This window comes from Rutilus rutilus (genome assembly GCF_951802725.1).
Source record: "Rutilus rutilus genome assembly, chromosome: 15".
NCBI classification, from domain to species: Eukaryota; Metazoa; Chordata; class Actinopteri; order Cypriniformes; family Leuciscidae; genus Rutilus; species Rutilus rutilus.
The window spans coordinates 4508418-4527152 of NC_140220.1; positions in this window are offsets into that span (position 1 = coordinate 4508418).

Here is an 18735-nt window from a genome sequence, read left to right on the forward strand (position 1 = left end):
ATCTGTCATCATCCACCCACTCTCATGTCACTTGAAACTCCTATATGACTCTTTCCCCAAAGAACACAAAGGAGCCATTATCAACATGCCATGTTTTCATGCAACAAAAAATGCAATATGATCACCGGCTGTCAAGGTCAGATGCGGTTTTAATTTTATTCAAACAAATAAAAAGAACTACTATTGTTTGTAGTTTATTTTGCTTTATTCGCATGTCTTATCTCGCCTAGGGAAAAAAGTGAGCCCTCGACTGGTGCCCTTAAAAAAAAGTGCACAATTCCCTGTGTGTGTCCCGTTTTACCTTCTCAGCGGCTCTGAGCTTCTGCACTGATGGCGGTGACTGATAGAGTGCTGTGAGTAACCAACCTGTCCCCAATCTCATGGAAATCAACCAGGGAACAGATCACAACCAACAGCCAGAGGAGCTGACTTTACCCTGCCGTGCCACACAGCACGACCCCATTCCTCCATTTCCCACTTCACTTTATCATCAGCCTTGGCAAACGACTGTGAACAATTATCAAGGGCACAGTACTGATTCTCTAATCGCTCCATTAGCCAGAGCGAGTCCTTTCTGACGCTAGGTTCTGGTTTAATCCGAAACATCAGTGCTGAGACGGCACATTCTGAAGCACTGAATCAGAAAGCCTTTAGACTTCTTTGAATAGATTCAGCAAACTTCAGTGTTTTATACACAATTATGATTTTATCAATGTGGGTTTTTTTCTCACTGACCTTAGTTGAGTTCAAATCTGTGTTCTCTTGTTCAGGCTATGGTATGTTTTCATAAAAATTTTAACAGTGCCAAAACTTGTTCAAAACGTGCTCGACCTTGACCCTGTTTATACCTGGCATTAAAGGGATAGTTCACCCAAAAAATTTAAATTCTGTCTGCATTACTTACCCTCATGTTTTTCCAAACCTGTATGAGTTTTTTTCTTCTGTTGAACGCAAAAGAAGATATTTTAAAGAATGTTGACGGTATCCATTGACCTCCATAATAGAAAAAAAAAAAAACGATTGAAATCAATGGCTACCGTCAATGTCTGGTTACAACAAATTTCTTCTTTCATGTTCAACAGAAGAAAGAAACTCATACAGGAACAAAATGAGGGTGAGTAATTTTTGATTTTTGGGTGACCTATCCCTTTAAATGCGATTACCTTAGACTGATGACCCCATTGACCTGGGAGTTTAAAAACAAGACAAAAACTTAAACTGAGAAAAAAGAACATTAAAGAGAGTGACACAAACCAATAATAAAATCCATAAAAAAAATAACTTTCACTGTTGTCCAGCCAATATATATACTGACATTAAGTTATTATTAAAATGAACAAAAAAATTTTTAATCACTGAGAATATCCTGAGAGAAAGTGGACAGAGTAACAGTTCTCTTAAGCATCTTTAAGTCACATTTTTAATCTATTGAGGTCGGTGTTAACAGCATGTACGGCAAAATGTAAGTGGGTCTCCTCTCTCGTGAAACTTGAAGCTTCAGCGTCGACAGACGGGTCGACAGCCACACCTCATTCTCAGAGGAGCTTTAAAAGCTTCACTCCTAATCCCTTAACTAAATATTTTCAGATTATTTAATGCGGTGAGGGTTTGCTTCTCCAGAAAATCTCCGGAGATTAAGAGATCAGGAACACTCTGGTAGGTGGGAATGTGAAGGTGAAGATCATGACAGAGACGTCAGCGACAGCAAAGCCACCTAGAGGGAAATGTTATTGCCCAGAATGCTCTTTCAGGAAGTATCCCGTCTCAGTTAAAATCTCTTTGGGGTCATTTTCTCCATTTGATCTCCATTTGATCTTATTGCAAAAACAATTGAGAAATTAAAAAGATTTCATAGCTTTCCAGTGGGCAGTTTCAGATGAATTTCAGTTGTTCAGTAAAACACTGCTAACAGGATTGTTGTTCCCACGGACATACTTATCATTATCACTTCATTATTCTTCAAATAGACTGAATCTAATGTTATTGTGTCTCACGTGAAGCCAGTAGTCCTCATCTCATCCGTCACTTGTGTGTGCGCAGAGTGAGTGAGGATGTGTTGTTTCCTCTCAGCTCATCAGCTCTGAATAGGTTGTGTGTACACACTGGTGTGAGAGAGATGCATCAAATGGGGGCTCATTCAGGACCTGCAGTGGAGGAGGATGTTTTCAGCCCTTCTGGGTGGTACTGTGGACGCCCCTGATGCAGATAGTATTGTCAATGTGAAAAGGTGATGTGTTACAAAAGAAAAGAAGGAAGAGCGAGAGAGATGCATGCTGGGATACATGTGCAGGTAGACTGTCTGCAACAATGGTGCTCTTTGAGACTTATCTATGTACACAACTATAGTAACCAGTAGATGAACTCACACACGCAAATGCTCAAGACGTATATGTAAAATGCTTTATTTGGATTGACATTTTAACAAGATATCTTAAATGAAAATTCCCTCATTAGTTACTCACCCTCATGTCGTTCCAAACCCGTAAGACTTTCGTTAATCTTCAGAACACAAATGAAGATCTTTCTGATGAAATCTGAGAGCTTTCTGTCTCTCAATTGACAGTTACGCAACTACCACATTGACGCTTCAAAAAGATCATAAAGCATTAAAGCATAAAACTAATCCATTTGAATTGAGCAGTTCAGTCCAAATTTTCTGAAGAGACACAATCACTTTATGATGTAGGTACAGATTAAATTTAGTCTTTTATTCACATTCAAACATTGATAATTGAACATTAACGGAAACTGGACAGAACCTGCTTAACATGCGAGGACAAACCTCATTGGTTCTTGCTGAAGCTCAAACGTGCTGCGTAATGAACCTCATTGGTTCTCCTCAAGCGAACATGCTTGAGCTTCCGTTTACCACAACGGACCTTTGAATTGAGTTTATCATATAAAGCGATTGAGTCTCTTCAGAAAATTTGGATTGAACTGTTCAGTTCATATGGATTTAGTTTCATGATCTCTTTATGAACTTTTTGAAGAGTCAGTGTGGTAGTTGTGTATAGCTGTCTATGGAGGGACAAAAAGCTCTCAGATTTCATCAAAAATATCTTCATTTGTGTTCTGAAGATTAACGAAAGCTATGGGTTTGGAACAACTTGAGGGTGAGTAATTAATGACAGAATTTTCATTTTTGGTTGAACTATCCCTTTAATATCAGGGAATTTTTGGAAATGTGTTAAAAGTATCAATGTTAAACAGCATTTAAGACTTTAATTAGTTTTTAAAGAGGCTGACAATTAGACACTTGTGTCCACTGTTAACATCAATGACACACAACTGTCCTTGCATGATCAAAAGGTCTCAAAGGGAATAAAAAAATTCTTGACCCGGGTAAAAACGGTACAGTCACACTCATTAGTTTACAATAAACAGATTAAGAAATGCAATTAAAAGTGATCTTAGGAGTTATACGTCTCACCTTTCAAATCACCCCCTCATTTGTTCCATGTCGGTGATAAGAGGCTTTAATCATCGGCTCGGTCTCAGGAGAAACAGTCTAACGTTCATGGTCTGTCTGCAATGTCTTTGCTAATGGGTTCAGGCAGCAGTCTTACCAGATATTACAAGGATATCAATGACAGGAGCCTGTCGACTATCAGTTAATAATGTTAAACATGAATATAAAAAATAACATTTACTTGATTAGAAGAAAAAAATATTAAAAAAATATATTTTTTAAATAAAATAAAATGTTACATGATTGCAGTGTAATAATAACCTATTTTATTATAACGTTTTTTTTATAACGTTTAAAAAAGTAATATCCTATGTAGATATATTATTTTATTAGCAGAATATGTCCAAACAAACATTTGCCTAATTCTCATTGATTTGAAATGCTATCAAAGCACTTAGCTACAGACTGCTTTGGAAAGTAAAGGTGTGGGAAGACATTAAAAAGAGAGAGTGATTAACTACAGGTGACAAGTGTCTTTTACATATTCTTCTGTTGATCTTCTGCTTGACTGAATTTTATAGGTGGTCAAAGTTCAGGAAAATGGCGACATGTTCTTGTAAAACAGTCTGGTTCGATTGGACATGTGTAGCCTATACAGTGGTCTGTTTAACACTAGGCTACTATTCTCATAAGCAGTGATGGACAGTAGCCTACATCGCTAAAACTAGCGAAGCTGTTAGTTTAACCAACACTCTCAGTAGCTAGATGGCGTCGTTGCTATTTTCTCAAATTATTAAGCTTTCAGTTAAGTAGTTTTTATTAAACATGTGGATTTCGGCTAAAAAGAAGCATGTTCATTATTCACAAACCGGCTGTTTAGAATCAGAACAAGCGATGTCCTTTCGAATCTGTTAATTTCGACAATTCTGAATCGTGGAATGGTCACACTCTATTAGTTTGAGTTTGAATCAATCCGAGCTATTCCAGCGTCAATGACTCATTCAACTGAATCGGTTCCTCCAAACAGACTCCTCGCGAGTTCAGCAGTCATGTGGGTCCATTATCATATCTTGCCAGGTGCAAGAGATTAAAAAGCGATATAAGAAAATAAGCGGGAAAAAACAAGTAGGCGTACTTAAATGTTTGCTTTTCTTCAGTCCGAAGATGATGATGCTTTTACATAGAATATAGCCAACACATATTATTGCTTAATTGCTGGTTTTGGATTTGAACATTCGTTTGGCCAATAATGAATAACCACTAACCAGCAAACGGCAACCGGCAGGAAAGCCCTTGAAATCACATAGAAATAGACAGAGCCCTATTCTGTGTATTGTAACATTCTAAAATTAATTTGAACTTTAACATTTTTAAAGAGTTAAAGTGATTCTGAAACAATGTTGATGTCTGACGTGTGTTGCTATTTAAATGTTCGCTTTTAAGTTAGACAGCTAGAAGTACAGTTGGAAATGCAAGGACAAAAAAAAAAAAAAAAGTCTTTATTGTGTGGTATGTTTGAATTCATGTGATAATTGATGACTTTGATCACATGAAATAAACATTTGAAAAAGTCATGAGATCACAGAAAGACAGTGTTTGACTTTGCTGTTTTATTGTTAGTCTAACCAATAAACCAGCCAATAAGAACGTATGTTTTAGTCATTTCAAGTGTTTTCAATGAGGCATTTTGTTATTTTTTCCCTTTTAATGGACGCACAGCACACATTTGAGTGTTATGCAGAGAGAAAACTGCAGCAGACCACCCACTCCTGCACGTCTGAAACAGGGTCCAGAGAGGGTAATTAAGCTGTTTTCTCGGGTCATACAAGTCTTGCTCGTTAAAAATGAGAGGAGTGACGGGTGGTTGTATGCTGGAATACGCCAAAGACCGCTGGGTCAAGAAACTCCTGGGCCAAATATATTTTGCTGTTAATGAAGGACGCCGATAATATGATGGTCATCATCCTCATTGTGTGTGAGCGATCAAATGTCTCTGTGAATCTCACGACAGATGTCAAGAAGGTCAAGGTCATATTTCACCTTAAAACCAAAAGAAAAAGACAACATTAATTAGGTCACTTGAAGTGATAGTCCACCCAAAATTTTAAACTATTTGTTTACTCACCCTCATGGCAATTTCTAAAAAAAAAATCCTGTCGTCAATGGCGTGCAATGAATTCTAGGGTAGGCAAGGTGGAGAAGGATCCATCTGTTGTATCCTTCATTGCCTGTGAAACAAAGGACCCATTTTAAGGCCGCGTTTGAAGGAGCCTTCGAAGGATGCAGCCTCTGAATTGGGACGCTGCTAAAGGTGTGCAAGATGCAGGCAGTCAAGAGGGGTGACGGTGTGTGTGTGTCACAGAACCCGCACTGTTTGCCGCTGTTTGTAAGCAAAGCCGAGCAGAGAGATTATCTGCAGTAAGAGCTGTGGGCTGTTGTAAACGATCTGTCGTGTGGGTGATAAACCCTGTCAAAAGCACCTCTAGCGCGGCACCTGGGCTTAAAGAAAGTCATGCTCAGATTTGTCTCTTGTGCAAGATTAAAATCAGGATGCGGTTGACTTCAGGGTAGGACTGAAGGGTTTATTTAACTCTAATGAATATTTTTCATTTCACACAAAGATATTTCTACAGAGATCTCTGTGTATCTCTGGGTTTTGCGTCTGCTACAGCATGAGAACAAGCCATTTTCATTGTTGCAAACCATCCGTATAGGAAACACCGAGCCGTGTGCGAGTGTGTGTGTGTGTGCATTTTTTTGTGTATTCCTCACAGTGTTAATCATCAGTGCTAATTACAACAAACCCATGAACAGACTGACTGGAATCTGTAAAGATTCTGAGGACGATTGCGGCATAATATGTACACAGCCAACCGCGGCGTCGCATTTGGTTCATCCAAAAGAAACAGCAGCAAGCCCACAATAAATATTGTGAATGAAAATAGAAATAGCTTAAAATAGAAATCTCTTTTTCTTAACTCGTTGTGCACGTCTAACAAGCTCCATCAGCCAATCGATTATGACGTTACAGATGAAAGCAAATTACAGATCTAAAATTTGTTGTAATTGCTGTGATTAAATGGTTGGAAACGGGTGATAGCATCTCTCAGCCCTCCACCCACTAAAGAATGAGACTCAGCCATTAAATTATCCAGCTATCAGGAGTGCTGGAGTCCTACTTTGAAGTTGTTGGTTTAGAGAAATGGCGGGACTCGATTATGGGCAAAATTAGGGTGGCAGGCCGACCGGGAAGGCGCCGCGGCGTAAAGGGTCAACACCGAAAGAGGGCGGGTGCCAGTCGTATTTGGGTAACATGTTAGGCTACTGCCATTTCTGAGAATAATTTGTTGTTTCTGGAAACAGATCACTTAATCTAATGGGTTTGTAAATTAATAAAATCCTATAGGCATGAAATAAACCTGAATTAAACTCTTCAAAGAGTTGTTGTTAGGATTCTTATTCAGCTGTTTACTGCAGGACCATATGGTAAAAACTTGTTGCTTCGCTGCCCTATCAGGCTATGACTTTGTAAGCAGCATTTGCACACCTCACGAAACTGATTTCGGACAGACATCATAATGGTTTAATGATTTACAGCATTTGGAGCAAGCTTTCTTGTAAACTAAGAGAATATTTAATTACTACAATAGGAATTTCTCGCTAGAAATTGCATTAAAGTGGAAAACGTTGGTCAAAAACGTATTTACACAAAAACGGACCAGCAACCGCAAACTTGCAGACGCCATTTTTATTTTTTAGCTCAACTGTCACAGAATTGAAAGCACAGGATTGTGGGATATCAAGGAAGGATACATCTATGCTGCCTTCGAAAATCGATCAGATGAAGGTATTTCAGGAGACAGGAAGTGAAGCTAACTTTGGATTCGTAGCTTTCGGACACAACTTTGGTAGTTATAGCATGGGGTCTAAAATGTCACCTGACCCCATTTTTGGTTCGTCAAAATCTCTAGTGCCACCAAGAGTTTTAGCTTCTTAATTTTGAATTAAAATACTTGGAAACAAATTGACTTTTTTAGACTGTTCTTTCCGAGAACGTAGGCAGCTGACTTGTTGCCTCGCTGCCCTATCAGGCAATGACTTTGCAGGCAGCGCTTGCGCACGCAGGAACCTCAACAAAACTGATTTCGGACAGACTTCTGAGGTAGCGTAACGGTTTAATGATCTACAGCAAAATAGAGCGAGGAGCGAGGACGTGTTTTGATGCCTTCCGACCTTGGAATGCGTCCTCCGAAGACAGCATTTATCAGTTTTCGGACGCAGCCCAAGTCTTAACAAAAGTCATTCAAATAGGCTACATTTGAAAAGTTTAACATAGGCTACTTGAAAAAGCTAAATGAAATGGCTGGTGCAGATGTTTTATTGATTACTAAAAATCATTGTAGTCATAACATTAAAAATGGAGTCATAGGCATATTCAAAATATGTAGTCAGCACAATTTTTTAAATGTTTTTGAAAGAAGAATCTTCTGCTCACCAAAGATGCATTTGATCCAAAATACATAACCATTTACTACGGAGCCCCTAAAGGGACCTTTGCAAAAAAAAAATATATACATAGGCTACTTTCACGTGCTCCCGCAATAGTTTCTCGTGCGCACGAGATACGTTTCTCATGAGCACGTGAAAGTCTGTATATTTTTATTTTTGCAAAGGTCCCTTTAGGGGCTCCATCATTTTCTATTGGCATATATTTAAAATATAATGTATTTCTCTGATGGCAAAGCTGAATTTTCAGCATCATTGTCACATGATTCTTCAGAAATTCTAATATGCTGAGGATTTTTATCTTCAAAAAAGGAAAAGGAGAATCTTTAGTAACATTATAAATGTATTTACTGTCACTTTTGATCAAATTATTCCATCCTTGCTGAATAAAAGTATTTATTTAAATAAAAAAAATTGTGATCCCAAACTTTTGAATAGTAGGCTACTAGGTCTTTATTGCACCAAAATGTAAATAAACTGTACAACAGTTAAATGTAGCCCTTGCTTCCATTTCTGTTCTCGTAATAGCCCACCTTGGTAAATGTGGGTTATCAAAAGACGTCAGGAAATCCCCAATTTCATCCACGGAAGGCTCATCTCCGAGTATGGATACTGAGTTTGGCTGGACTGCCGTGAATTCCCTGTAGCCACAGACAGTTAAAGAGGCACTGATGCACACCGATCAGAACACATCATTTGGGCTGGAGCTCACACGGACAGATGGGAAAATGACAGGGTGAGTCAAGCCAAGGGGAAGAATGAGTTTCCTGTCCACAGAATATTCCTGATCTGTGATGATAGCGCAGGAATGACCGTCCACAATCAGGGCCCCTGAAGGGGAAGTCTCACAGAACAACATCTACAGACTCGCTCGGAATCTTGTTCATCTAAAGCGACGCTAAGAGGACACAAAGTATTCATCAAATGTCAAAATGTTCCAAAACACTTTTAAAAATAAAGGGGGTTTTCACATGTAATGCACTGCAGAACTTTTGCCAAAAAGGAACTTTCAGTGACCGGTTCTTTTTTTCTTAGTGTGAAGAACATTTGAATAATCTAAAGAACCTTTAGAACCTTTGTGGAATGTAAACGTTCCATGGATGTCAAGTTTTTAAAAGAGTGTAAAAGACAAATTGCAAGATGTGCACTTTTTCCTCAGGGCAATACAGTGTGAGATATCGTCACCTTCCTTTTTTGTCATTTTTTGACAATTATTATTTTTTTTTTGCATAAGTCATCTCCTCATGATGCTGGCCACCTCTGGTAAAATCGCCCACATCCTCCGTTGAACAGATTATGCAATTCTACCCCTGTAGTATAATGGCCTATGTCAAGAGTGTGACTTAGGCCGTTTTATTTTGCCTAAGTCAAAAGACAATGAGACATAGGCAATTTTACAAGCTTTTCAAGATGGCAGCTGCCTCAAGAAGAACGAAAATCTACTCAACCTCTGAAGTTTGGTTCAGTTTTTTGTGTTTTCTGAGAAAATCCAATTATTTTTGGAAGGTGACGATATTTAAGATCCTTTTGAAAACAATTCCTGGATTGTGATGCAAAACTAATGCTATAAATCTCAGGTCTGAATCTCCTGAAATCCAACCACAAAAAGAGAGACCACACCTGTGGCAAAGTGTCCATTAAACACCCATTTGTGAGTTAATGATGTGAATCTGTATGGATGCACTTGTTGTATATGTCACTAATGGCTTTACAGTGACTGTTACGCCCATGTTGCTTTTCAACACCTAAAACCTGTAATACCCAGATGCAGGACTCTGAATAGACTCAGACATGCTGTTGTGTGTATACATGTTTAGGTTACTAACAGGCCACCTAAATATTTGTGTTACTAACATTTCATTGTGGTAACACCTTAGCGAGACAGGATGGCATCATATCCAGCAACATGTTCAACATACTGCCACTTTGATTTCAATTTTACCCCATTATCTGATTAAAAAGAGGCAGTTTATCCGTATCTCATCTGAATGTCTCCTGGGATTAAACTAGAGATAGTAGGGGGTTTTCCAGCATCTCATTTGGGAATGTTTATGTAACCCTTAAAATAATTTGGGCTGTTTGTTTCGGGTCCAGCCGGTGGTAATGAAGCCAGTTGAACTTAACTGCAAAGAAACCGTTTGAAAGCTCTGTTTGTTTTCACTCAGTCTTATCGAAAGATTTGAGAGCAATTACACTTTGATATAATTACTATTAGATTTAAACTGGCTGCAGTCATCAGAAAACAAGTCAGGAGCTTTAATGGAGTTTTTTAATCGTGGGTGGCATATAGTTAAAAAGTCTTTAAATACAGTATCCACAATTATTTGATACTATTTAATTGAAAAAGTTATTAAAATGTGTTCTTGGTGTGTTGAAGATATAGTGTGTTTGTGTATATATATATGTGTGTGTGTGTGTGTGTTTTATGTATCTGGTTTATCTAATTTGTTTAAATTTAGGCTATACTTGCTCTGTGAAGTCACAAAAATTAGTCTGCCAAAAATACTCCTTTTACTTTAAAATATTTGAACCAGTAGGCTAATTAATAAAAAATAAGGCATTGTAAATGCAGAATAAAATACTGAAATGGGGCATTTTACGTGCACTTCACACCATGAAAATAACTAGATCATTTTTAAAACAATTAGCTTAATAATTATCGATGCCCTGCAATGATTCTGTTCTTTCGGTATGTTTGAATCAACCAGTGCATGTTTTGGCTCGCTCTGTTTTATAGCCTAATATTTCCACACATTAAATGCATCCCAGCAATAAAACATCTAGGGTAATTAACTTCAATCATGTTTCAGTGAGAAAGATGTTTGCAGGTTATAGCCTATATGCATTACCGGAATGCAGTTAACTATGAAAAAATAGGGCCTAGCCTATATAAATATATTTTAACACTACAAAAGTTTTGAAAGATTTGAGAGCAATTACACTTTGATATAATTACTATTAGATTTAAACCGGCTGCAGTCATCAGAAAACAAGTCAGGAGCTTTAATGGAGTTTGTAATCGTGGGTGGCATATAGTTAAAAAGTCTTTAAATACAGTATCCACAATTATTTGATACTATTTAATTGAAAAAGTTACTAAAAATGTGTTCTTCGGGTGTTGAAGATATGGTGTGTTTGTGTGTATATATATATATATATATATATATATATATATGTGTGTGTGTGTGTGTTATGTATTTGATTTTTCAATTTGTTTTAATTTAGGCTATTCTTGCTCGGTGAAGTCACAAAAATTAGTCTGACAAAAATAGGACAAAAGATTAATTATTTTACTTTTACTTTAAAATATTTGAACCAGTAATTAAATGCATCCCAGCAATAAAACATATAGGGTAATTAACTTCAATTATGTTTCAGTGAGAAAGATGTTTGCAGGTTATAGCCTATATATGCATTACCGGAATGCAGTTAACTATGAAAAAATAGGGCCTAGCCTATGTATTTTAACACTACAAAAGTTTTGATTGAGAGAGATGGTGTCTTTTAAAAGAGATCAATCAATCAAGAAAACAAACTGATTAAACAAAACAAAGTTCTCTCTCATATACATTTTTTCATTACACTTCGAGTTTATGGGCTATATATGAGTTCATGTTCAAAGGTGTGTGTGTGTGTGTGTGTGAGAGAGAGAGAGAGAGAGAGAGAGAGAGAGAGAGAGAGAGAGAGAGAGAGAGAGAGAGAGAGAGAGAGAGAGAGAACGCCAGCACGGATAAGGAGAGAAAACAGATGTAAAGTGCCGACATTAGGCGCATTGTAAGTCATCTGGCGACTTTTGAGCAGAATTTAGCTTCCATTGAAAATAGTTGGAATCACAAGGTCAGAATAGAGAAATCATTTTTTTTAAAAAGAGAGAAACTGTTTCTTAATTTTAAATGAATGTAGGCTTACCTGCTAAATTCTGCAATGTTGACGTTTTTTTAATGGTCTATTTAAAATGTCTTCTCCTGCCTTAATTAAAAGTGTTTAAGAAACGGTTGATACGAAATGTCGGCGTCACTCGAGTTCAAACACAAAACATGTTCCCGATGTCAAGTCGTCACGTGGAATTCAGATGCATGTATAGCCTAATGTTACATTTCTAAGTACAATTTTGTATGCATTTTAAAAATACATTTGGTTTGTAGCAAAAGAAAATATGTTTATCAAAAGCTTATTTAAAAGTTTGAGAAGGAACTTTGGGGCCTATAGGCTATATAAAAATATAGGCCCTAATGTGGAAAAAATAGCCTACCCTTTATAACAATCTAAACCGTAGTAAATCGTTATTTCATATTAGTTTTACAGACTGATCGACACTTGGCCAACAGCAACTCGACATATGTCTTACATAGCAATAAAAACACACTGAGTCCATCTTCAAACAACATCAGAATCTTCACACCACACTGCTGTTTCGCGCTCAAGCGTCACAACGTGATAATTCCATTCTGATGATGCAACACTGCCATCTACTGACCGGGAGAGACTACTGCAAACTCTACAGTATAAAGTACAGTAGGCCTATGTCACTGTGATTTTGCAAAGTAAGACATGTTCATGGATCAGCATATTTTGTTGATCCTGAAAAAACATGTCTGAAAATGTAGTCCTACCCCTAAACATAACCCTAACTTATACCTAAAATCAGATGGAAATCATTTAGCTTGAATACCTAACCCTGTTTTAAGCCTAAATTTGACATAATCTGTAAACATGTCCATGAAATCTGATTGGTTGATTGGAATGTTGTTCCAGAATCAACAAAGATGTTAATCCAGGAACATGTTGTACAAATCACATTCACCGTTAATATGCTAACCAAGTGTAGAGGGAGAGTATTTAACTTATTTTTAATGTATAAACAAAAGAGAGTTAACAAGAAATCAATAAATATCAAAAAGGCCTTTTCTCATTGTAATATAAGTAAAACAGTTTTCAAATATACTTAAATTTTTCCAGTACAATCAACTTGGATGTTTAAGTCATTTCAACTTAAATTGCATTAAACTGACTTAAATGAGATGAATCTTGAAAATGACGTTACTTATTTTGTTGAGTTAAAGCAATGTAAAAACATATGTTGTCATAAATTATTGTTCATATACAGTATCCAAACAAAACTGAACTCCATAATGTGACTGTATCTGCCCAGGTTATTAGTGTAATGAAAGATGTTTTGTTTCTGTCTAGAAAACCATAAGGGGATTTTTCTCTTTTTCTTTTTACATTAAGTAGCCTACATTTTATTTAATATATATATATGACCACCAGCAGGAACTAGGTTTGATGTTTGACCAGATCAAACTCGATGCACAATTAACTTCTCTGAAACACACTTCTGGAAAATCACTTTAGTCGTGGTCTTTCTGGCTAATGCGTCGTCTTATAAAACTGATCCAGCGGTTGTCCATCTTCCATCTCATCGCTGACATAAATCAGAGGTCCATTAATTCATGACTTTAGTTCTTATAATGAATAACCTCTGAAGATTTTGTCTGCAGTTTGCACTTTGCAAAAAAAAAAAAAAAATGTCTGATGGAAAAGTCAGTCTTTAATGATTTAAACTGAATGATGGCTGGCCGGTTAAAAGGAAAATGAAAGAATGCAAAAGTTACGAAAAATCATATGCATTCATCAGCAGGGCAAAGCACCTGCAGGCACGCCGTCGACATCGCGATCATCTTGTGCGGCCTGAGCAGCCTGTCTTCACATGGAGCTCAACGATCGGCCGGGGAACTGAATGGAAGTTGTAAAAATAGATGAAAAAAACCAGTAAAAGAATTCATCCTCATTTGGCTGTGACGGTGGTCTGGGTTTTTTTGTCCCGGGTGTATCCTCAGCAGCTGAAATCACTGAAGATGTTTGTGTTTGCAGGGAAAATATCACATCTATCATTCATTTGGGGCTTGTAGGCCAGAACCGTTTCCACATTTGACGTACGGCTCAGTCAAGCGGTTTCATGTTACGCTGCTTTCCAAAAGACCATTCTCACTCACTGCAGCACAGATTCATTTTACCTGACCCCGTATTACAGAGTAAAAGCACCAAGTTGATAGACAGACAGACAGACAGATAGATGCATAGATACATGTACAGATATAGATAGACAGACAGATCTTTATTTCCATACTGTTCCTTCCAGTTTACTTTTAAATAATCAAGTTAATAGTGTTTAAAATGTTATGTTTTTGAAATAAATCTTATGCTCACCAAGGCTGCATTTATTATTCAAAAATGGACCAGTAATATTGTGAAATATTATTACAATTTAAAATGACAGTTTTCTATTGTAATATATTTTAAAATGTAATTTATTCCAGTGATCAAAGCTGAATTTTCAGCATCATTACTCCAGTCTTCAGTGTCACATGATCCTTGATTTGAACATTTCTGATTACTATCAATCATATATGATTATTATCAGTGCTGTTTAATATTTTGGTGGAAATTGCGATTCATTTTGTTTTCTTCACTTTAAAAAATGCTGGGTCTTTTCAACCCATGTTTGGGTCAAATATGCATGGAGAAACCCAACCATTGGTTTAAATTTTTAAATTACAACATTAAACCAAACGGTTGGACTTGTCCATATTTGACCCAAACATGGGCTGAAACAACCCAGCATCTTTTTTTATGAGTGTTTGATGAATAGAAAGTTCAGAAGAACAGTATTTATTTGAAACAGAAAGCTTTTGTAACATTATAAACGTCTTTACCGTCACTTGTGCTCAATTTAACGCATCCTTGCTTAGTAAATAACTTTACTGAACCTTTAATATGTATATAGTGATAAAAGAAAACTAAATATGGTTTCCATCTTGATAAATGTGAGTTTTATGTAAATTATGATGGGGACATGAAAACGTGCATAATAGGAAGGACCCAGTCATGTTCATGTATCTCACCCAAATGCAGGAAACCTGCACTATTTATTTTTCTTGGTCTCTTTGTGCCTTGAGTCTAAAACAGTGTGTCATTATAGCGCTGAAACTCCAAAACTCACAAACACAACCAGCAGAAACGTTCCACATGCGTACCAATATGCCAGAAGTGCTGTATCCTGACTCCTCCTGATGTGTGTATCAAGGCCTTGGGCCTGAGTCTCCTCTGCTGGTGGCCCGAGCTCTCATCTGTCCACTGTCCCTCAGAGACCATCAATCCTTCAGATGAGATGAAGTCCTTGCGTTCCCTTCTAAACTGCTGCGTGAAATCTGCATGGCCGTGTTTTGACAGCCCGTGGCTTTAAATCAATGTTTTATGACGGCCAGGGAAAACGTGTCCGTGTTCCCGCCGCTGATTTATGTTCATTGGAGTCTGGAGAATATGATAATTTGGCTTGAGCAGATGGATCGAGAGATACCAAAGGGCTTCTGTGCCAAACGCTCTCATGCGCTGCACAAATGGAGTCCACATGCTGGAGAAAGACCCTGACATCTCTGTTCATCTCCTCAACATCACGTGCCTCTTCTCCTGCCTGATGAATTACACTTATGTTCAACAATATAAGGGAGGGATCAAGTCTCATAATTCATAATTCTGAGTCATGCAATCATAAAAGAGCTTAGAGTGGGTATAGCCAACATCACTGCACACACACACACACACACAAAAGCTGAAATGAACTTGATGCCATTGATTTTTTCAGGAACAACTGTTTTCCGAGCAGAACAGAGCAGGATGAGTGAATGGAATCTGGTTTCCTCTATGACTGCAAATTTATTTAACTTTTTCCTCCTTCTACAAAGCCAACAGTGTCATTGTTTATACACGGACTGTTATATCTGACTGCTGGCCTTATTATAAAAATGAGCAGCGTTGGGGAAAGTACTTTTAAAAGTACATTGTTACAGTATTACGTTACACCCACATGTGTCGCATTACATTCTTTCGCATTACTTTTTCTCACCTGGGATGGGCTCGCTTGCTTGTTTTTTAACAACAACAATAAAAAAGTTATACTATGGCAAATGTAAAAGCCCTTTCACACCAAAAGTGAAATGAATAAGTCTGACGTCAGGCTGAAGGAAATGCAAATTCAAGGCTCAACGAACTTTTCAGCTGCTGAATCGCAGAAGGGAAACACTCTTACTTCTGCAATGCAAACAACAAAAATGAAACGTGATGTGATGTTTATCTAAAGCCAGTTTGCTCATTCGTATAGGTTGAATTGGATCATCGAAGGTCAGCAGCAAAGACACTAGTTAATATAAAGTGAGATTAAATACATAAAGTATATTTGTGTTTTATATCATTATTGCAGGTTTGCGTAATACTTGGAGTTTGAATTGTGCAGGTTTTACTCATTTTGAGGAATACTGAATGTGTTTTTGTGCAAGTGAGATGAGTAAACGCCTGCTCACTTTTCTAAGTGATCTGATTTACAATGTTTGCTTCAATAAAATAGAATTTTTTTTAACGATTCCAATAAACTTCCATTGAAGGTTGAACAAGCATCTGGAGATCAGAAGATCACTTGAGGACGGACTCTTTATAGTGCCAGCAACACAGAACTCTTTAACTACAACATAACATACTGAAAAACACACAGATCACCTTTGCAACAACAGAAAACATGTGGCGACAAGGTTTAAATAAATACTGTTCTTTTGACCCATCAAAGAATCCTGAAAAAAAGTATCAGTTTCCACAAAAATATGAAGCAGCACAACTGTTTTCAACATTGATAATAATCAGAAATGTTTTTTGAGCAGTAAATCAGCATATTAGAATGATTTCTGAAGGGTCATGTGACACTGAAGACTGGAGGAATGATGCTGAAAATTCAGCTTTGATCACAGGAATAAATTACATTTCACAATACATTCACATAGAAACCAGTTCATTTAAATTGTGATAATATTTCACAATTTTACTGTATTTTTGATCAAATAAATGCAGCCTTGGTGAGCAGAAGAGACACCAAACCCTAGACACCAAACTTTTTCTCTTTTTTTCCTGAGGCAACTGTAATTCTCCTAAATGTTTACATGCACGCCTCACAGGTACTGGAGGTCATGAGGTGGACACTGGACAGGCGATGGTGGTCTGATTCTGACAGCGGATACCCAAACCACACGGGCACTAACTCACTCTTCTAGAGAGCCAGAGCGTCGTCCAGGACAGGCAGGAGAGCTGAGACAGCCAACAAAACTAAACAGTGCTTTGGGTCATATAAGCCAGCAGATGTTCAGTGGCAGACTACAGTCCAAAACATGTTGATCTTCACATTTCTACATTTATGTTTTTATACAACTTATATGTATTAATGATTTGCCTTTGACAACATTTCCGTGCACCGCAGCATCTTTCTCATTATAGAGGTCGACTTATAGGAACAATGGCTCTGCACACATATAGAGGCTGAGAATTTTGAATGAGAAAATGTTTCAATGAAGAAACGAGTCAGATGTATCATTTTCCCTATGATCTTCTGGCCAGCGACGCATTAGCTAATCTGTTATCTAAAGGGGTCTGAATTCTCAGAGCAGACTTTCCATCCTTTTTCACTTGATTTGCAGAAGTATCTAAACATCCCTGCGTAGACTTTAAACATAGTGTGGTTGAGCCATTTACCAAACTCTCTTTCATCCCACATGTCTTCCCACACTGTCCAGTGCACAGAGCCACAGCATGGAAAAAGATTTGAGCAGGCCCACCCATGTCTTACCTCACGCCCTTTGGCCCCGATCCTGCGAGATGAGTTTTCCTCACTCGTAAACGCAGCAGTTCGGGAGAAACCGGTTCTTCATTCTGATCCTGGTCTACTGTGTCCTGAGAGGCAAGGACAAGGAAAGTCACAATACTCGGAGCATTTTCACCAGCGGGTTTATAGTGCATATAAGTTGTTTTGAGCATTTATTCCCCTGAATTCCTAAAAGTTCATTTTAAAGCAAAAAAGATAAAATAACAATATAAAACACTGACTGAAACTTTGTATAAAACGTTGTCTTGTTGTGTGTGGAGCAGGGCTGTGGTCGTTAACTCAACTAAATCAAGTTTAAAAAAAAAAATGGTAATTGAAATATTACAAATAAAATATTACATGAAAAAATCTAAAATGCTGCCTTGGCAACAAACTGAAAAAGTTGAAGCATTAAAACTAAACTGGAAACTGAAATAAAACTTAAACTGAAATAAAAATAAATGATAGGCTATAAAAAATTATATTAAAAAAAAATAAAAAATTAAAAGAATGTCAAAATATACAAAAAAGCTGATTAAATGGGACATGCTGTTGAAATATTAGGAAGGAGGATGATTGTCCCTGATAGAGACCTGACGGTCAAAACAACAATAGTGTGGAGCAATTGTGCCATTTTAAAAGCATAATAATAATAATAATAAACCACCTCTGATTTAGATTATGGAATTTTGCCCACAGAGTTTGGAAAATTATTAAATTATTGTATTGAGGGGAACTATTGGGTTCAATTAGTGTGCAAGAATTTATTGTGCTTTTGTTCTGTAGTTTCCAACTATAGCCATAATTTGAAGTCTATAAAAAAGCATTATGAGGAAAAGCATTACAGACAGCAAACTAATTTAACAAAGCTTCTCTGCAATCTAATTCAGAATGTAATATTAACTGCTCCTGTCTTTTATGTTTAATCATAAAAATGAAAGCGTGATGTCAAATATTAAGTGTTGATTTTGTCCTGTGCATGAGTTGTCATGCGAAATGCCTGTTGTTTTTCATTTCAATATATTTTCTTTATTCCTTTTCTAATGGCTTTGTTTATTTTCCTTCTTTCTAAAAATCCTTTTACAATTAGGCTATATATATATATGTATATAAAAAAAACATGTTTGTCACAGCACAA